The sequence below is a fragment of the Oratosquilla oratoria genome, chromosome 9 (assembly GCF_046742065.1).
Source record: "Oratosquilla oratoria isolate Oo_2021 chromosome 9, ASM4674206v1, whole genome shotgun sequence".
Taxonomy (NCBI): Eukaryota; Metazoa; Arthropoda; class Malacostraca; order Stomatopoda; family Squillidae; genus Oratosquilla; species Oratosquilla oratoria.
The window spans coordinates 64125430-64148082 of record NC_134785.1 but is presented as its reverse complement, the minus strand read 5'-3'; positions in this window follow the sequence as shown (position 1 = coordinate 64148082).

The following is a 22653-nucleotide window of genomic DNA, read 5'->3' as shown; positions in this document are numbered from 1 at the left end:
ACCAGAGGAGAAAGATCGAAGACGAAGAAGGAAGACAATGAGTATCTAGAAATGGAGGAACAGATAGAAGTAGATGGAAGGAAGATGGTGGAAGGAGGACGATATGATGGAGAATGAAAAGGAGGAGAATAAAAATGGAGACTGAAAAGGTGGAAGAAAAGGGAGGAGGAAGAGGAGGAAGAGGAGGGTGAGGAGGAAGAGGAGGAAGAGGAGGGTGAGGAGGAGGAGGAGGGTGAGGAGGAGGAGGGTGAGGAGGAGGAGGGTGAGGAGGAGGAGGGTAAGAAGGAGGAGAAGGGTGAGGAGGAGGAGAAGGGTGAGGAGGAGGAGGAGGGTGAGGAGGAGGAGGAGGAGGGTGAGGAGGACGAGGGTGAGGAGGAGGAGGGTGAGGAGGAGGAGGGTGAGGAGGAGGAGGAGGGTGAGGAGGAGGAGGGGGAGGAGGAGGAGGAGGAGGAGGAGGGAGGTGAGGGAGGAGGAGGGGGTGGGTGAGGAGGAGGGTGAGGAGGAGGGTGAGGAGGAGGGTGAGGAGGAGGAGGGTGAGGAGGAGGAGGAGGAGGAGGAGGAGGAGGAGGAAGAGGAGGGTGATAAGGAGGAGGAGGAGGGTGATAAGGAGGAGGAGGAGGGTGATAAGGAGGAGGAGGAGGGTGATAAGGAGGAGGAGGAGGGTGAGGAGGAGGAGGGTGAGGAGGAGGGTGAGGAGGAGGAGGAGGAGGAGGAGGGTGAGGAGGAGGAGGGTGAGGAGGAGGAGGGTGAGGAGGAGGAGGAAGGTGGTGGAGGAGGAGGTACAGAAAGAACAGGAGGAAACTAACAAGAAACAAGAGGAAGAGACACATAATTATTTGGAAAAACAGAAAGAAGTAGAGGAAGAGACACATAATTATTTGGAAAAACAGAAAGAAGTAGAGGAAGAGAAAGATGAGGAGGAAGCAGAGGAAGAGGAGAAGGAGATGAAGGAAGAGGGTTAAGGAGGAGGAGGAGGAGGAAGGGAAGAAGGAGGAAGGGGAGGAGGAGGAATGGGAGGAGGAGGAATGGGAGGAGGAGGAATGGGAGGAGGAGGAAGGGGAGGAGGAATGGGAGGAGGAGGAAGGGAAGGAGGTGGAAGGGGAGGAGGAAGGGGAGGAGGAATTAGGGAGAGGAGGAGGAAGAAGATGAGGAAGAGGAGGAGGAGGAGGAGGAGGAGGAAGTGGAGGAGGAGGAGGAGGAGGAGAAGGAGGAGAAACCTGAAGAGGACATACATAAGAAGACAGTAGGAAGCAGTAAAAGCGCTTTCTTGGCTCTGGGAAAGAACAACAAGGCCCCAGCTCGCTCCAACGGCTTTGGAAGGAGGCTGAGGAGGGAGATGGAGGAGGAAAGTGAGGAGGAGGAAGAGTGGAGAGGGAGGAGGAGTGGAGAGGAAGGAAGAGAGGATAAGAGGGAAGAGGGAGAAATAGGAGGAAAATGAGGAGGAGTGGAGAGGAAGGAAGAGAGGATAAGAGGGAAGAGGGAGAAATAGGAATAAAATAAAGAAATAGGTAGTAGGAGGAGGGAGGTTGAGGAAGGAGATGGAGGAGGAAAGTGAGGAGGAGGAGTGGAGAGGAAGGAAGAGAGGATAAGAGGGAAGAGGGAAAAATAGGAATAAAATAAAGAAATAGGTAGTAGGAGGAGGGAGGTTGAGGAAGGAGATGGAGGAAGAAAGTGAGGAGGAGGGAAGAGTGGAGAGGAAGGAAGAGAGGATAAGAGGGAAGAGGGAAAAATAGGAATAAAATGAAGAAATAGGAAGTAGGAGGAGGACGAATGTAGAGATGGGGGATGGAACTGATGACCAAATTAAGAATAGGAGAAAAATGGGAAGATAAAAGAAGAAGGAGAAAGAAAGGAGGAAGAAGGAGAGAAGAAGGAAGTAAGGAGGGGGAAGGAGATGTGGATGGGAATGAAAAATAAGGAAGAAGGGAGGTAAGGAGGGATAAAGGAGAAGGTAAAAGGAAGGAGTTGATATAGAAGAGAGAAGAGGTTCGACGAAGGAAGAAATAAAGAGAAGAAAGGAAGAATAATGAAAATGGAGTAGGAGGAGAGATGAAGATGAAAAAGAGAGGAGGAAGAAGAAAGGAAGAAAGGAGATGGCGACAAAATCAATCAAAATAATTAAAACAAAAAAATAAGAGAAAAAATCGTAAAGGAGAAGAGATGAGGGCTAGGGAAGGATATATGAAGTAAGTGGGAAGTGAAAAACCTCTATCAGTTGTGGCCAATGTTTGGGTCGCCTCCCCGCCTGTCCAGGGCTGTCGGGAACCAACACAAGAAGCACTCAGTGGGTCCCGGGGTTCGAACTAACGACCAACTGCTCACGAGTTCGACGCGGTATCGACGGCCCATTAAAGAATGAACGATTAAATCAAAACAAAATTTGAGTGATGTTGCGATACACAGAGAGGACCAAAGCAGAATAATGAAGAATTGACGCAGGGAAAGACATTAAGAAATAATTTTATTTATTAAAGCAGAAGAAAACTGTAGAGAAAAAAGAGAAAGAAAATTTTGGTTGAGAAGTACAAAGAGAAAGACAATAAAAGGGAAAAACAAAAATAATAAAAGAAGAGGATGGGTATAAGGAAAAGAAGACCCAATGGGGAAATTTAAGTGGACGAGGAAATAGAAGAGGAAGAGGAGGAGGATTGTTACCACTAATGCAAGTCTAAAGAAAAAGAAAGAAAACAAGAAAAAGAATTAGAGGAGGGGGTAGGAAGAGGAGGAAGTAGGAAGAGGAGGAAAATGACGATAGCAATGAGGAGGAGGAGACGAGCAGGAGGAAGGAGGAAAAGGAGAAAAGGAGAAGAACGAGGAGGAGAAGGACGATGGTGTGGTGGAGGAGGACGAGGAGGCGGATGAGGAGGGGGCGGAGGATAAGGATGAGGAGGACACAAAGGATGAGGAGGATGAGGATGAGGAGGGGGAGGAAGAGAACAAGGAGGAGGAGGAGGAGGCCAGCAAGTAGGAGGAGGAAAAGGAGAACGAGGAAAAGAAGGACGACGGCGAGGATGAGGAAGCCAGCAAGAGGAAGGAGGAAAAAGAGGAGGACGAGGCGAAGTACGACGGTAAGGAGGAGGAGGAAGAGGAGGAGGGGAGAAGGAGGAGGAAGAGGAGGGGGAAAAGGAGGAGGGGAGGAGGAGGGGAGGAGGAGGGGAGAAGGAGGGGAGGAGGAGGGGAGAAGGAGGAGGAGGAGGAGGAGGGGAGAAGGAGGAGGAGGAGGAGGAGGGGAGAAGGAGGAGGAGGAGGAGAACGCCAGCAATAAGGAGGAGGAAAAGGAGGAGAACGAGTAAAAGAAGGACGACGGCAAAGAAGAGGAGGAGGAGGAGGAGGAGGAGGAGGAGGAGGAAAGGGAGGAGGAGGAAGGGGAGGAGGAGGAGAAGGAAAAAGAGGAGAACGAGGAGGAGGCAAAAGATGCATGTCAAGAAGAACAAAAATAACAAGACAGGACACTCGTAGGAACGAAAAGAAGAGGGGAAATGAAGAGGACAATGAATAGGAATGAAAGTAATAGAAAAGAATGGAGAGGGGAGAGGGGGCAAAATGACGTGGAGTGAGAGGAAAGAGCGAGCTCCGGAAGAGGGGGAAAGTAGGAAAGATGGAGTAAAAATGGAGGGGAGTGGAGGAAGGGGAAGGCAAATAAAAAAACAAGAAAAGAAAGAGGAAAATTCGAAAATTTGGATAGGGACAAAGAAGGGGAAGATAGAATTAGGCTGGTGAGGGGAGGGAGGAGGTGGGAGGAGGGAGGAGGGAGGAGGGAGTGAGGGAGTGAGGGGAGGGAAAGAGGATTTTGGGAGGAGACGAAGAGGTGGAGAAAGAAAGAAAAAAAAGGGTAATTGGGCGAAGGAACGCCAAACTTAGAAAATGAGCCAAAATTATTCCTTTGTTTTTCCCCCTTTTCTGACATTCCATTTTTTTTTTCTTTTTCTATTTCCCTCTCCCCTCCCCCCCAAAGGAAAAAATGTAAATAAAACTGTCGCTTCATTAAACACTTCCATAACGGGTGTTCTCCTTTTCTTTAACGTTCTCTGACACTGGATTATTCTGTTCATCATAGTGTAACCAATTATCTAACGTAGAAGAAATTATACACTAAGAAAGTAACTCTGTACAATAACACGCAAGAAAACCCACAATCTGAGAAAATAAACTTAGAATCAAGCAAGATTCTATATTTTGGCTGCCATCTGTAGCCCTCTTCAGGAAAGTACGAAGTATAGAATCTTCTTTCCTTCGAAGATTATTTTCTCATATTGTAACCAATTATCTAACGTAGAATATAAACTAAGAAAGTAAACCTGTAATACAAGAAAACCCACAATAGGAGAAAATAAACTTAGAATCAAACAAGATTCTATATTTCGGCTACCATCTGTAGCCCTCTTCAGGAAAGTACGAAATATAGAACCTTCTTTCATTCGAAGTTTATTTTCTCCGACTGTGGGTTTCTTGTGGTATTTACAAATGTGCTACTACATTACTGTTTAGATACTGTACAACAAGTTATAACCCATTTTGGTTAACCTCCTTCCGAGTCGGATATACTGTAACTCTTATTCATTTATGTATTTATTTATGTATTTATGTATTTATTTATGTATTTATTTATGTATTTATTCATTTATTTATTTATTTGTCTATTTATTCATTTATCTATTTTGTTTATTTATTTACATATTTGTTCAATATCATTTCATCTTCTTTCTCTTTGTCTCAGAGGAACCTCAGTGGCCGCCATGGCAAAGGTGGAAGGACTGAAACAATTTTGACAAATTCTTGGCCACTTTTCAATTTGTCAGAGAGTAAATGCTTCTCTCACTATCTCGATACTGAGAGGAAATGTATACATTTTCTTGAGTGCATGCATGTATTTGTGTGTGTGTGTGTGTGTGTGTGTGTGTGTGTGTGTGTGTGTGTGTGTGTGTGTGTGTGTGTGTGTGTGTGTGTGTGTATGTGTGTGTGTGCGGGTGTGTGTATGGGTGCGCGTGATTGTGTGCGTGCGCGTGATTGTGTGCGTGTGTGTATTTGTGTGCATGTGTGTGTTTGTGTGTGTGTGTGTGTGCATGTTTGTGTGCATGTTTGTGTGCATGTGTGTGTTTGCGTGCGTTTGTGTGTTTGTGTGCATGTGTGTTTGCGTGCGTTTGTGTGTTTGTGCATGTGTGTGTTTGTGTGCCTGTGTGCCTGTGTGTGTTTGTGTTTGTGTGTGTGTTTGTGTGCGTGTTTATGTATGTGTGTGTGTGTGTGTGTGTGTGTGTGTGTGTGTGTGTGTGTGTGTGTGTGTGTGTGTGTGTGTGTGTGTGTTTATGTGTGTGTGTGTGTGTGTGTGTGTGTGTATGTGTGTGTGTGCGTGTGTGTGTGCGTGTATGAGTGCGCGTGCGCGTGTGTGCACGTGAGTGAGGAATTCAATGAGAGTAAGACTGCCTGTGTAAATACATGTTCACCTTTTTTGTGTCCTCACACCTTGATACATTCTTCTATTCTAATTCCCTCCTCCACCTAAAACTGCTCCTCCTGCTCCTCCACTTGTATTTCTCCTATCTTCTTTATGCTTAATGGAAATATTTCCTTTCTCATCTGAAAATATCTTATTCATGCGGAGCCAGCCATTGTGCAATAATTCACGCAACGCCATGTGTACAACGTTCTGCCTCAGGTCGTGCATATCTTCTTAGGCAAAGCTCCTTGCTCACCATCTTTCTTTCTTTATGTGTGACTGCGTGCGTGTGTACGTGTTTTTATGCCTGTGCGTGTGTGCACGTGTGTGTGTGTTTTTATTCCCGCGCGTGTGTACGTGAGTATGTATGTGCGAGTGTGTTTGTGTGTGTATGCGTGTGTGTGTGTGTGTGTGTGTGTGTGTGTGTGTGTGTGTGTGTGTGTGTGTGTGTGTGTGTACGTGTGTGTGTGTACGTGTGTGTGTGTACGTGTGTGTGTGTACGTGTGTGTGTGTACGTGTGTGTGTGTACGTGTGTGTGTGTACGTGTGTGTGTACGTGTGTGTGTGTGTGTGTGTGTGTGTGTGTGTGTGTGTGTGTGTGTGTGTGTGTGTGTGTGTGTGTGTGTGTGTGTGTGTGTGGATTAAGTCTATGTAATGATTATGACACATATCTTACCTACCCTTTCAATTTTTTTAACAAGACATTATTTAACAAATAAGAAAGATAATAATAATTCAAGATTGCGATACATAACCCAAATTGTCAGAGATTCTCTTCCATTAAACTTAATTATGCAAAAATAGGCAGCGATTATTTATTGGTTTATATAAATATAGCAATTTTTTCATATTCACTCCTTAATCACCAATCTTCTCCTTCGCTTTGTTTTATCTTCATTTCCAGTTTCTTAATCTCCTTCAGTATTATTTCCTTCTCCATCTCCACATCTACTTTATCTTCCATTTTCTCTTCCACTTCCACCTTTTAATTCGTTCTCCACCTCCTCCACTGGATCTACCTCCACATTAACTTTCACTTCTTAGCTCCAAGTGGGCCCAAGGCTTTGTAAACAATGATACATAAATTATTGTATACAGATAGATATACACGGATACATCCTTCTCCACCTCAACATCCTCCTCCAGCTCCACCTCTTCTCTCAGCTCCACCTCCTCCTCTCTCAGCTCCTCCTCCTCCTCCTCTCCCGGCCCCTTCTCCTCCTCCTCTTCCTCCTCCAGCTCTACCTCCTCCTCACTCAGCTCCACCTTCTCGTCTCCCAGCTCCTCCTCCTCTCTCAGCCCTTCCTCCTCTCCCTCCTCCTCCTCCTCCGACTCCAGTTTCACCTCCTCCTCCGACTCCAACTCCTCCAACCTTCTCTTCCCATCCTCCCCACCCCCTCGAAGGCTCTCTCCATTGAAGTCTTCATGTTTGCCAGACGCTCTGGACCGTCTTCGCCAGCGATCTCGCTAATACGTCGAAGTCGCCGGGAGCCAGCTCCTCCTCGCAGGAGATATTTAGTAGCTCAGGAGCTAGAATATTCGGGAAGGGTGTTTGGCGCGTCCTGTCTTCTGCTTAAGAATGGGTTCTTGTGCAGAGCTCAAGGAAACGAGTAAATAGAATCTCCGAAGGTCTTTTTCCCGTCAGCGGCCCCAATGGAAAAATTTAACTGGGTTCTGGAAGCTTCCGCGAATGCGTCCTAAAGGCATCATGAAGGAGCATTGTATGAAAATGAGCACGGTCTTCTGTAGCCATAATAGTCTACAAAATTAAGGAACGAGATAAAAATTGTAGCGAGTTTACAAGATCACAATGATAAAGAAAAGAAATTATTCTTAGTCGTACACATATTTAGCACAGACATGGGATGTATAAATATTCAACTCCCGAAGTCAGTTACTTTCTCATTGTTCTATTCAACAAATATTCTTACAAAATAGGGATTATTCTTATTCATTTATTTCAAGAGGTAATGTTTCAGTCAAGAATACATTCGAAAGTACATACAAGTCTTTGAATAATAATAATAGAAGAGTTGCATGTTTGAATAAATTCATATATTATATTTATATACTTATATATACATGTGTGTGTACTGTGTGTGTGTGTGTGTGTGTGTGTGTGTGTGTGTGTGTGTGTGTGTGTGTGTGTGTGTGTGTGTGTGTGTGTGTGTGTGTGTGTGTGTGTGTGTGTGTGTGTGTGTGTGTGTGTGTGTGTGTGTGTGTGTGTGTGTGTGTGTGTGTGTGTGTGTGTGTGTGTGTGTGTGTGTATGTGTGTTCGTGCGTGTGCGTGTTTATCTGATGCACTATAAGTTATATGTATGATAATCATGACTACTAGACCTACAATTTTCCCATTTTATCACTCATTTTACATTGTGTTATCAAGAGATACGTTGTATTTGAAAGCTCTTAGATTAAAGTAAACATTAATAATGGATTACCATGAAATATGGAGAAATTTCTTCTTGATTGAATTTGCAAATTTCTTTATTGACTATAAAGTTAAACGATTTCATTCGTAGTGGAATGTCCTGAAGTTTTGATTGTGGTAAAGATAAATTATTATCTACCTATCATTACTATGAAATTTTTGTTTGGACTCATCTATTTTATCAACCAAAATATAATCATTTCCCTATGTACTTTAATAGTTTTGTGTTTTGCTAACGTCTATACAACTTCAGAGTTCAATCTTTGGGATATTAATATTTGACCTCTGATTAATGTGCCTTATCAAAAGAATCCAAAAATGTCTGATGGGTGTCACAGACAGCGGGTGGGTTAAACAACACACCAAAGACAAACAATCAAGAATGTCATCTTTTTGCCTAAACTTTGTCACTTTTTTCTGATCCCAAGAGAACTTGACAACTCGACGTTCGTTTTTTCCCGCCTCTAACGGAATCAAACGACATGACGTCACGTGCGCGTCTCCGAAGGGGAGAAGAAAAGAAAATCCTTCTGACTGAAAAGAAAGAAGCGAGGCGATAATTAGTGATGAAAATGTTTTTGTGTTGGAAAAGAATATCTGGAGAAAGAGAGAGAGAAACACGACCTGCGCCTAAACGTATGGAAATCACAACTCCCTTGACGAGCCTGAGTAAGCGGTTCTTCCAGCCCAATGATCTAATCTACAGGAGTAACCAGTTCACGACGATAAAGCTCAAAGAAAGCCAAGCTTGAATATACGCCTTCATAAGGCGCCTTCAAGTGAACATAAAAAAAGATTGAGAATGAAATGCAACGCCATTCCTTCCCTTCTTATATAAGTCAGATAACCTCAACCTCATCAACTTGTTCTTTTTTGCTGTTCTTTACGAATTATGTACACTCTCAATATAAGAGAAGTATGGTGTTGAGCCTCATACAAGCGCTAAGAAAACCTCTTGGCAAAAATTATTATATATTCCACGGTGACAGAAAAAACATTATATGTATATATATGTGTACATATACTGTACACATATATACACATATATACATACATATACATATATATATATATATACACATACATATATATACATATACATATTATATATACATGTGTGTGTGTATATATATATATATATATATATATATATATATATATATATATATATATATATATGCATACATATATACATGTACATACATATATACATACACATACATATATATATATACATACATATATATATATATATATATACACATACATATATATATATATACACATACATATATATATATATACACATACATATATATATACATATATTGTATATATGTATATGTGCATACATATATACATATACATACATACACATACATATATACATACACATACATTATATATACATATATATATATATATATATATATATATATATATATATATATATATATACATACATACAAAGGGACGGGGATTGGGACCAGGCATCCTTATCCCTGTAGCCCCACAGGGGACATTTCTAAAAAAAAAAGTAAAGGCAGAAGAGGGTCTAGGAGTTTTCCGACCAGCACCCTAAGGTTTGGGTCTTTTAATGCGCGTGGATGTGGTACAGATGAGAGTAAAAGGGAAGAGATAGGTAGTATGTTTGTGAGAAGAAAGATGAATGTTTTGGCTTTGAGTGAAACTAAGTTGAGAGGGAAGGGCGAGTGTACGTTTGGGAGTATAAGTGGGAGGTTATCAGGAGTGAAGAGAGGGAGAGGGAGAGGAGGGGTGGCTATTCTAGTAAGTGAAGAGATAGGTAAACGTGTAGTGAAGTGGAAGGAGGTTTCCTCAAGGATAATGTGGATGAAGGTGAAACTGGGAAAGGAGATGTGGGTTTTTGTAAGTGCATATGGGCCTGGTAGTGAGAAGAGTGTAGAAGGAAGGGAGGCTTATTGGATAGATTTAAATGAGTGCATAGAGGGATTAGGGAGAAATGTCAATGTAATAGTACTGGGAGACCTTAATGCTAGGGTAGGAAATGAACCAATTGACGGAGTGGTTGGGAAATGTGGAGTTCCAGGAAAGAATCGTAGTGGAGAGTTGATGGTGGAGATGTGTCTAGAGAGTTGATGATAGCAAATACAGTGTTTCTGAAAAAAGTCAAGCATATGTACACATGGGAGAGGGTGGTGGATGGAAGGGTGATAGATAGGGCGTCAATGGACTATGTAGTGGTAGATAGGAGTATAATAGGAAGAGTTAAGGATGTACATGTGCTAAAGGGAGAGGGTGGGGGAATATCAGATAATTTTTTGGTGGAAGGTAAGTTGAGAGTAGAGGATAGATGGAGAAAGAGTAAAAGGACAAAAGGTAGGGAGGTGCTTAGAGTGAACTCTTTAAATGAAAAGGAAAAGGAGAAGGAATACAAGAAGAAACTGAGAGAGTAGTGGGAAGGAGTGAAGGATAGAGTAGAGCTAGGAGTGGAGGAGGAATGGGGATGGTTCAAGGAGGGAGTCACAAAGTGTGCAAAGATGGTGTGTGGAACAAGAAGGACAAGAAGAAACAGAAGGAAGGGTAGTGAATGGTGGGATGAGGGAACAAAGAAGGTTGTTAAAGAGAAGAAGCGAGCTTTCACAGATTGGTTACAAAATAGGGCGAGGGAGTCATATGAGAGGTACAAAGAAAAGAAAAGAGAAGTAAAGCACAAGGTAAAGGAGGCAAAGAGGACAGAAAATTTTGAAAGTAATAAAAAGATGTTTTGGAAAGAAATTAAGAGAGGAAGAGGAGGCGAATTAAGTAGAGAAGAAAAGGTTAAAAGGTGCAGATGGAGAGATGATAATGGAAGAGAAGGCAGTAAGGGGAAGATGGACAGAATATTTTAGGGAGTTGCTTAATATGAAGAAGGATAGGGAGGGAAAGATAGTTGCAGTGGGAAATGCGAAGAAAATGATCGTGATGAATGAGGAAAATGGAGGAGAAATAAGGAAGGATGAAGTGAAGGCAGTTGTTAAGATGATGAAAGCAGGTAAGGCACCTGGTCTGGATGGATGCCATGCAGAATGTCTAATAAAAGGAGGTACAGTGATGGTGGACTGGCTGGTGAGGATATTTAATGTTTGCTGGAGAGATGGTAGAGCGGAGGACTGGAGCAGTGCCTGTATAGATCCACTTTACAAGGGAAAAGGGGACAAGTGTGAGTGTAGTACTTTCAGAGGGATTAGCTTGTTAAGTGTAGTTGGGAAGGCTTATGGAAGGATCTTGACTGAGAGGATTAGGAAAGGAATAGAGGGAGTAATTAGTGAGGAACAGGACGGGTATAGGTTGTGTAGATCAGATTTTTGTGGTAAGACAAATATGTGAGAAAGCTATAGGAAAGGGGAAGGGTGTTTTTTGGGCTTTTATGGATTTTGGAAAGGCTTACGACAGGGTAGACAGGAAGGCACTATGGGAGGTTTTGTGGATATACGGGATAGGAGGAAAGCTTTTAGGAGCTGTCAAGAGTTTTTACGAGAGTAGTAGAACATGTGTCAGGATAAGAAATGGAGAGAGTGAGTGGTTCAAGATAAAGGTGGGACTTCGTCAGAGATGCGTTATGTCGCCCTGGCTGTTCAACTTATACATGGATGGGGTAGTGCGAGAGGTAAATGCAAGGGTGGTGGGTCGGGGATTGGAGATGGTCAAAGAAAATGGAGAAAAGTGGGAGGTGAGCCAGCTGTTGTTTGTGGACGACACTGCGCTTGTGGCAGGATCGGAGGAGGGATTGAGGAAGTTGGTGACAGAGTTTGGGAGAGTGTGTGAAAGAAGAAAGCTGAAGATAAATGTGGGTAAAAGTAAGGTGATGAGATGTACAAGGGGTGAAAGTGGCAGCAGACTGGAGGTGAGCGTGAAGGGAAAGCGACTGGAGGAAGTGGATAGTTTTAGATACTTGGGTGCAAATGTGGCAGGTAAAGTTGGAGTGAAGGTGGAGGTAGAATGTAGATTGAGAGAAGCGAGTAAATGCCTAGGTGGATTAAAAAGTGTAATGAGGAATAGACATTTGGGAATGGATGCTAAGAGGAGACTGTATGAAGAGTGATTGTGCCAACAGCACTGTATGGAGCAGAAACATGGAACATAAGAGAGGGAGAGAAAAGGAGTTTGAATGTGTTTGAGATGAGGTGTCTGAGAAGTATGATGGGGGTTACTAGGCTAGATAAGGTGAGAAATGAGAAGGTGAGGAAGAGAGCAGGGGGGGAAAGGGAGGTGGGAGATAGGGATGACGAATGAGTATTAGGATGGTTTGGACACATGGAAAGAATGAGTGAAGAAAGACTAGTAAAGGAGGTATGAAAGGCAGATGTGGAGTGAGTGAACATGAGGGGACGTCCTAGGATGAGATGGATGGATGGGGTGAAAGGGGCTTTGGGGAAGAGGGGAATGTCTGTTGAGGAAGGACGGGAGAGGACAGAAGACAGGGGTGAATGGAGAATGGTTGTTTATGGATGATGATGTGATGCATGAGGTGGAATGGGTGGGGGGATGTTGTGTGAGGTAGTATGTGTGAGCAAAATTTGACGTAGCCCAAAGGGATTTCTCCCCGTCTTCTCCTTTTGTGCATGGTGGGACGGAGAGGGGGGTCGCCGATTTAATGAAGCGGCCTTGCTGTGGATGTGCTGTGCCTTGCGACACTGCCTCTGAGCCAGGGTAGTGGACAAGGTACAGGGATGACCCGTCATCCAGGAGATGCTAAGATGGGAGGGAGGGTGGAGGGGAGTGGAGTGTATTTAGGGATGGAATGAGTGGGAATGATCTTATGCCTTTATCTTTTTGGCTACCTCACATGCGACATGTTCCGGGTGTTTCATAAAAAAAAAAAACGCTTATACACCTTATAGTAAACACCACTGCTGTCCTAGGAATACATTACAGTACAAAAATGCATCCTAGGATTTCATTGCAAACGACTAAGCACAGTTCAATGATCATGTCCAGTGCCATTACTATAACTGTCTGACTCTTCATTCTGCTGTGTCACATGAAGGCCTTTTTCATAACAGTACGTGTCAACAAAAATCCAAGAATTTGTTTTCCCTCACTCTATGCACAAGAGCGCTGAATCATGTCGAGATATTTTCGAAAATGTGCTTCGAACCATCTTTCTAAAGGTTAACTTAATCATTGATGACTAATTCAATGAAATATTCTATAAGTTAAAAAAGCAGAGCGAGATCAAAATAAAACGAGAGAGAAGGAGCAAGAGAGAAAGGAGAGAGAGAGAGAGAGAGAGAGAGAGAGAGAGAGAGAGAGATGAGAGAGAGATGAGAGAGAGAGATGAGAGAGAGATGAGAGAGAGAGATGAGAGAGAGAGATGAGAGAGAGAGATGAGAGAGAGAGAGAGAGAGAGAGAGAGAGAGAGAGAGAGATAGATAGATAGATAGATAGAGATAGATAGAGAGAGAGAGAAACAGACATGACGAATTGAGGTGAGGCGCCCTTAGAAGCAAAATAGACTAAATTAGTACCAGAGTATATCATTCTATCATAATAGGTAAAGACCACAAAAAAATGAAAAATATAGAAATGTAGAATAACAAAGAAACGAACTACAACACTATCCAATCATGTTCTGAGGGAGATGACGAGAACATCTTTCAGGGTCAAACCAACAACAGAATTCCTCTGAGAAAAAAAAAAAAAAAAAAAAAAAAAAAAAAAAAAAATAGCTTTCTTCGTAATGAAATATAAAACAATAGAAACATGAAAATTCTGCCCAAGTAATTTTCAGAAGTTACATGCGGCGTTCTTTATAGATACTTTTATTTTTTCTTATGGGCGAATTTTATTCACTTAATCAATAAACTTTGAAGGAAAGAGATTGGAACAGTTGCCATCACAACATTCAATCTAGATTTTATCTTATTCATTCTAGTTAACGTTGGTTGATCTAAGAAAATATGGTGAAGACTTCATAACAAAAAAGTCAAGGTCTTTAAGGACAATGAAGTTCCGTACGTTGATTAAAAAAGAAAAAGAAAAAACGTATTGGTTAGAATAAGGTCAGTTAAGTTTGTTAGCTAAGGAGTTAGGTTAGAACTTTGTAAACAAAAAGATTGATAGCCAATAGTTAATGACGACTTTGGTCATTATATACTTTGTCTGACAAGTGCAACCCCGTGGACTGGCAGTTCGTTCTAGGATCGGACTCAAAACCACGACTATTATATCTATGTCCATATATATATATGATATATATATATATATATATATATATATATATATATATATATATATATATATATATTATATTCGAATACATCATCTGTTGTATTACAAATTTGAACTACATCTTACTTTATCACGACTAAACTATGTCCATATAATTGCTTTCCGTGTATAATCGAATACATAGTATTTTGTGTTACGATTTTGATTTTCATCTTACTTTATCCATCTAAAAACAAAAATTGCTATGATAGAGTTTGTTTCATTGAATATCAGATTTACTTTTTTTTTTTTTTTTTTTTGGAAAGGTAAATTGGACAACATTTATACTATTTGCGTCCAATACGAAAGAGAACATATAGCATCAATAGGACTGGAACAACTCTGCCTCTTTTTTCCATTTGGATTCACTGGAACATTTTATTCATGCCAGATTGTAACGTCATTTTAAGTATAAACTAATATATACAAAACTAAACGGTCCACGCGAATGTATACACATGAATCAACATGTATGAAAGCATGAATGGACGTGAATGATAATGTTAAATTCTATATATATTTGTACATTTCTGTGTGTACGGTTTGATGGTTTTCTATGATGGATCGATGTGTGTATGGAGAGATATATGGATGAATATTACAATATGGGCTGATGACTAGATTAAGGTACCACGTGTATCTGTGGACCCTACATGATCAATATTATTGCGCAATATTGCGTATTGTACAATATCATTGTCGGTTGTTGAAATGACATATGCGTTTGGTCTGTAATTTTTATGTCTTCGATATACTTTGTCATTCTTCAATATCCTCCCTATATTGCCAATAATATTGTACAACACGGAATATTGCGCAATAATATTGATCGTGTAGGAATCAAAGGTGAGTGGTGGCGCATTTTGAACGGATGCGTTCTTGAACCTATTCTTTACGTATTAGTACTTTTTGGTCACTTCATTGTCGCCATTTGTCAGCCTTTTTGTCCGCCGTGAAAAAGGACAGGAAGAGGAGGAGGAGGAAGAGGAGGAGGAAGAGGAGGAGGAGGAGGAGGAAGAGGAGGAGGAGGAGGAAGAGGAGGAAGAGGAGGAGGAGGAAAACAAGGAGAAGGAGGAGTAGAAGGAGGAGGAGTAGGTGAGAAGGAGAAGGAGGAGAAAGAGGAGGAGGAAAAAGAGGAGGAAATAGAGAACGAGGAAGAGAGGGGGAACAAGGAGGAGGAGCGGGTGGAAGAGGAGGAACTGGAGGAGGAGGAGAATGAGGAGGAGGAGGAGAATGAGGACGAAAAATAATAAAATGTTACTCGTGAACAGAGGAGTGCGGACGTATCCATTATTTTTGAAGACTGTCACTATCTTTAAATGGCTAATATTTATATCAACCTGGAGCAACCAATTCTCGGCAAGATTTCAAATCTTGGACTAAGAATTTTTATCTTGGACGAATCTTTTATTAGTACAACGTTTTGCTTATTAAACCTTCTTCAAGTACACTATCGTGGTACACATATCTAAGAATAAATACGAAGAGCTTTTCCCCTTTTCTAGAATTTTCTTGTTTATTCTCAGATATGTACACCACGACTATGGGCTTGATAAAGCTATAATAAGTGAAACATCGTCCCCGATTTTTCTTGTTTATTCTCAGATATGTGTACTGAGACTATAAACTTGATAAAGTTATAATAAGTGAAAAATCGCATTAATAAAGGTTTTGTTCTCATTTAGTGTTTCTTTCGATAACTCCTCAAAACCCATCTGGCGTCAAATGGCACCTGCAAATCTTGGCGACAGAGAAACGAAACCTACTAGGCGCCAAACTATTCTCTCCATCTTCAAGACACATCTTGGCACCACAATACCTCCCCAGTTACTCGACTCGTTTGCAAATGTTCGCGTTACGAGTGGTTCTCATTCTGAAATCATTCCGTTTTGAGATTCTAACCTGTAATTTCACTTCGGCCTTGAGCCCTTGTCTTGAAAACGTCGTCCTAGGCGAACCAAATGTCAGACTACTGCGCCGTGGATACTAAAGACCTCGAGGGTGTCAGTCCTCGTGATATCAAATCCAACACCAACAAAGACCAGAATAAGTCTAGCAATTTCCTAATACGAGTTATCTTTAGAACTTGTCGTAATGCAACGATCTGGCTTTAGTGTACCGATATACTGCAAATAAACGAGTATGTATAAATACTTGTGTGTGTGTGTGTGTGTGTGTGTGTGTGTGTGTGTGTGTGTGTGTGTGTGTGTGTGTGTGTGTGTGTGTGTGTGTGTGTGTGTGTGTGTGTGTGTGTGTGCGTGTGTGTGTGCGTGAGTACGTGCATGTGTGTGCATGTGTTCGCATATTCGTCCGTTCAAGCACGAACATCTTTCATTTCTGAATGCAAGCTAGACAATATGTATATCATTTTCAAAACAGATCTGAAATTTGCGATCACTGTGTTCAGGCAGCTGTTATGACAGATACACAAATTCTACATACTAATCAGGGAGATGGTGCACGTTCGAAATGTTCTGAAGTACCGGGAAGGAATTCAGACAAAGCCTTTGACCTGATCACGACACACATCTCTGGATAAGACAAGCTCCATATTTTCACAGAACAAGAAAGCATTCTCTCTCTCTTCACTCGTCTAGTTCTCTTTGTCAGTTCGTCGTTTTCATGAAAATGAATAAATGTTAGCGGATTTGCCTCAATTATTTTTCAACTATTAATTCTATAACAACAAAGAAATATAATAGGGTTTCTATTAGTTATTTTTTTCTCTTAATTTGCTAATACAATGAAATTGCTTTGGTCCCAATAATGAATAAATGATGAAAGTAAATATTTCAGTTCTTTTACACGATTTTAGAGATAATTGATATTAGCAGAGAATTTATTTTTCACACTATATGACAGCTGGACGAGAGATAAACATCACAAGATTTTAGGACATATTTATAAATACCAATTCAGATAAAAACATAAAGAGAAAAATATCAATATACCTGTCAACTGGTTCCTTCCATTTTGAATTGATTGAATGTACGATTATTTTTCAACCTGTTTCCATTACATTTTCTGCATATATTCATCCATCCTTTTGATTAGAAAAGGTCTCCAGGACTTGTGCTTTCTTAATTTTTCGCTTTTCTTCTTATTCTATGACTCACTAGATTTCATGTGCATATATACGCAGATATATACACATATACATTTGTATATGGAATACACACACACACACACACACACACACACACACACACACACACACACACACACACACACACACACACACACACACACACACACACACACACACACACAGTGTATATTATATATATATATGTATAAATACATATATGTATATATATACATATATATGTATATATAATATATATATGTATTTATACATATATATATACATATACATATATATACACACACACACACATATATATATATATACATACACACATATAAACACATATATACAAACATATATACACATATATATATACACACACCCACTCACACACACACACACACACACACACACACACACATATATATATATATATATATATATATATATATATATATATATACATATATATATACATATATATATATCATATATATATATCATATATATACATATATATATTATATATATAATTTCCCACTTAATTATTTTTCTTTTTTTATGGTTGTGATTACTATATCACTATTTCGCATTTCTACCTTCCTTTCCCATCTCTAAATGATCCTCCAACCTCTTCCATTCTCCTCCTTTCTTCTCCTTCCTCCTCTTCCTCTCATATTTCTTCCGATTCCCTCTATATAATCCTTTCCAAATCCTTTGGATCCAACATTTCCAGTTCTGATATCCGCCAATAATCTCCCTGTGATCGTCTGTCCCCCTTCTTCCCCGCGCGTCACCCTTGATTCAGGTGAAGAAACTTCACATACACACGCACGCACACACACACACACACACACACACACACACACACACACACACACACATATACAGAAACACACACTCAGGCGCGCAAGCGCACATATACAGTATACACGCACGCAAACACACACATACACGAGCGCACACACACACTTTGTATGTGTGTGTGTTCGTGTGTGTGTGCCTGTGTGTGTGCGCGTGTGATTCACCATGGTCTTGGATCACGTGTTGGACTCGTGATGGACAGCTATTTCCCTACCGGAAGAGAGCTCAGAGCTCATATATGACTGATCTATGGGTAATGCTGTGACCTTACACGTACCCCCCCCAGCTCTCCGAACACGAGAGTTGGAGTAACGACCAGCATCGCAACGATACTGAAATTATTGCAGCCCTGGCCGGGATTCGAACCCGGACCGCACTAGTGGCAGCCGGAAACTCTACCACTGCGTCACGAGTGTGTGTGTGTGTGTGTGTGTGTGTGTGTGTGTGTGTGTGTGTGTGTGTGTGTGTGTGTTAGTGCACGTGCGTCTGAGTATTAAACGTGCATAAACCGAGCCATGTAAGGACTCCATTGTGAACGAAACAATGTCCGCTCGGAGTTCCCAGAAAATTATTTGTTAAACTCAGTTTAGAATGTATTTACGGTGTCACCTTGGCTGACAACGCTCCCGTTATGAAAACAAATATTACTTTATCTTTTCCAGACACTTGTCCTCCTGGTTTTGCAGGACCTCTTTATGTATTCATTTCTGCATCTTGATGAGCTATCATGTGTACGTAATAGGCGCTAAAGCAAAATGTTTTACAACTTGTTTTTTATGTGCGCAATCTGAGACGCAGGCGACACAGGCGACACAGGCAACACAAGCGACACAGGCGACACAGGTGACACAGGTGACACAGGCGACACAGGTGACACAGGAGACATAGCCGACACAGGTGACACAGGCGACGCAGGCGACACAGGTGTCACAGGAGACATAGCCGACACAGGTGACACAGGCGACGCAGGCGACACAGGTGTCACAGGAGACATAGCCGACACAGGTGACACAGGCGACACAGGTGACACAGGCGACACAGATGACACAGGTGACACAGACGACACAGGCGACGCAGCAGAGGTCAAACGTAGACTTCCTGCTGCTGAGTCGAAGTACAATTTGAACATCTCTCTCACTTGAAGTACCGAGACAGTACATCTACACGCGCTTCAATTAAGAGAAATGTTTAAACAATACTTCAATTCAGCGACAGGAAGTCTGTCTTTACTCTGTGCTGCGTCACCTGAGGCCGCCTGCGTCTCACTTTGCGCTTAGATTTATATCTGCCGTCAGTTGATTTTATTCAGCCAAAGATTTCCATTACCCTGTTCTACAAGGATTGGAAGAGTTCCCAAGAATCCAAGGAATCTACTCCATAGCACATCTGTAACGGGCGTGTTCCTAGAGAGAGTTTGGGCGTGTTCCTAGAGTTTTAGAACAAAGACAATAACCAATGAGGCAATGAGAAACATCTTATATATATCTTAGAAATATTTTAGATATATTTTTCAAACGTTTCGTTAATAAAATTGCCATTACTGTTTTCTAGATGCCCTGAAGATGACAACTTTACTGCCGAAACGTTTTTGAAAATTAAACTAAGATGTAATTCGCCTACTTGGCTATACTCCTGGTTGTAAATTCATATATATTTTATAGTGACGGCCAACAGTTAATCTTATTCAGCTCACGGGTGAGCTTGAGTTACACATGTTAGTACATAAATTTCATTACACTCTTTAAACCACCAAGGCATTTACTCGCTTCTCTCAATCTACATTCTACCTCCACCTTCACTCCACCTTTTCCTGCTACACTTGCACCCAAGTATCTAAAACTATCCACTTCCTCCAGTCGCTCTCCCTTAATGTTCACTTCCAGTCTACTGCCACTTTCACCCCTTGTACATCTCATCACCTTACTTTTACCCACATTTATCTTTAGCTTTCTTCTATCACATACTCTCCCAAACTCTGCCACCAGCTTCCTCAATCCCTCCTCTGACCCTGCCACAAGCGCAGTGTCGTCCGCAAACAACAGCTGGCTCACCTCCCACTTTTCTCCATTTTCTTTAACCATGGATGCGAAGAGGAGACTGTATGAAGGAGTGATTGTGCCAACAGCACTGTATGGGGCAGAAACGTGGAACATAAGAGAAGAAGAGAGAAGGAGTTTGAATGTGTTTGAGATGAGGTGTCTGAGAAGTATGGTGGGGGTTACTAGGCTAGATAGAGTGAGAAATGAGGAGGTGAGGAGGAGAACAGGGGTGAAAAAGGATTTGGGAGAGAGGGTTGATGAAAGAATATTAGGATGGTTTGGACACATGGAAAGAATGAGTGACGAAAGACTAGTAAAAGAGGTATGGAAGGCAGATGTGGAGGGAGTGAACATGAGGGGACGTCCTAGGATGAGGTGGATGGATGGGGTGAAGGGGGCTTTGGGGAAGAGGGGAATGTCTGTTGAGGAAGGAAGGGAGAGGACGGAAGACAGAGGTGAGTGGAGAATGGTTGTATATGGATGATGTTGTGACGACATGAGGAGGAATAGGCGGGGGGGTGGGGGGTGGGGTAGTATGTGTGAGTAAATTTTGACGCAGCCCGAAGGGATTTCTCCCCGTCCTCTCCTTATATGCAAAGGGGGACGGAGAGGGGGGGTCGCCGATTAAATGAAGCGGCCTTGCTGTGGATGTACTGTGTCTTGCGACACTGCTTCTGACCCAGGGCGGTGGGCAGGGTTCAGGGATGACCCGTCATCCAGGAGGTGCTCAGATGAGAGGAAGGGTGGGAGGGGTGTGGAGTGTATTTAGGGATGAAATGGGTGGGAGTGTTTTTATGCCTTTCCTTTTGTGGCTACCTCCCTTGGAAGGGGGAAAAAGCCTTGGTATATGTATGTATGTACATATATTTCATGTAAACTGTACAATAAAAATTCATATATATCATTTACATAACATTTGTTGTAATCATCTTTCCCTGAAGCAGTATATTGCTTGACTTGGTTATCGTGGAAACAAGACACTTATTACATTCATTTAGTTCCCTTATTATACTCGTAGATAAGTTTGTACAGAACGTACTTTACTCTATTTTCTTATTCTATACTTTTTATCTATCTATTAATTTTCATTTATTTACTCATTAATCTATATAAATATTTTCACTTATTAGTTTACATATATCTATTTATTCATAACATATGTTTATTTACTCATTAATTTATACATTTTTTTCACTTATTAGTTTACATATTTATTTATTAGCTCATTCATTTATCAATCCGACTATGCTATGAATAGGTTTCTTGAAACATCCTTTGTCCCTGTGATTCATAATAAGCTCTTCTTTAGGTGAAGACCAAAATCTTCATCCTCAGACCCGGAGTTCCTCTAAATTGAATCAAATCTGAGCAAGACACGAACACACGAGCCAAGCGCCTTTTGGATACGAACAGTAGACGCAGGACGCATATGGCATCAGTTGTCTGCCCCCATAACAGCTGGTGTTTGACACAAAGAGAATTGGAGTCCCTCTTGGCAATGCCAAAGACTCCGCGCCGGTTACGACCGTGGAGATGGCCCAAGTGGTAATGGGAACACTAAGGGCGGAACGAGATGCTGGAGAAAAAAGACGAGAGGGGAAAGATAAAGGTAGATAAATAGGTAGATAGATAAATAGAAGGATAGATAAAGATAAATGCTGGTACATTCCTCTGAAGAAGCATAGAACGAAACCGGTCAGGAATAAACTCAGGAACTCGGAACTACAACCCGTGACTTCTTTTTCCACCTTCATCAACATAGAGATAAATAGATAGATTCATAAATATATAGAAAAAGAAGGTAGTAGCCTATATAGATACATAGATACAGAGAGAGAGAGAGAGAGAGAGAGAGAGAATGGCAAGAGTAAGGAGAAGAGAGAAAAAACAAGAGAAAAGAACAAGATAGAAAATAGAAAAGCGAATGAGAAAAAAGAGAGGAAACGAGAGAGAGGGAAGAAAGATAAAAAAAATGAAAAGAATATACAGACGAAAAAGAGAAAACGAAACAAAAATAAAGGAAAAAGTTAAAGAGAGAGAAGCCAGTGCGGGGGCGTCGCCCGAGCATAGTGGCTCCGCACGAGACGCGCTGGGAGAAAATGAAGAGTGTGACGTGAATTGACTCGGCAATGCTCGGCTCAGCTCGGCCGGGACCGTCAAGATGAACCTCATCGCCGCCGAGAGATGAAAGGAGGAAGGCCGGGGGTACTTCGGGGAAAAGCTTCCGAGATTAAACGGAATATTCTCTAATATACACATTGTTTTGATAAGTAAGACGTTTAAAGTACCTAGACTCTGGTTATGACATAAGTCTGCACACACACACACACACACACACACACACACACACACACACACACACACACACACACACACACAGAGACTCACATGTATGTATGTATGTATAAATGTATGTATGTATGTATGTATGTATGTATGTATGTATGTATGTATGTATGTATATTCTTCACCCGTCACATCTTAACATATCATGGATGAAAAGTCATCCCTATTCCCCGCCACATCACTAAGATAGAGGGAATGTAGAAAGACACAGCAATCAATAA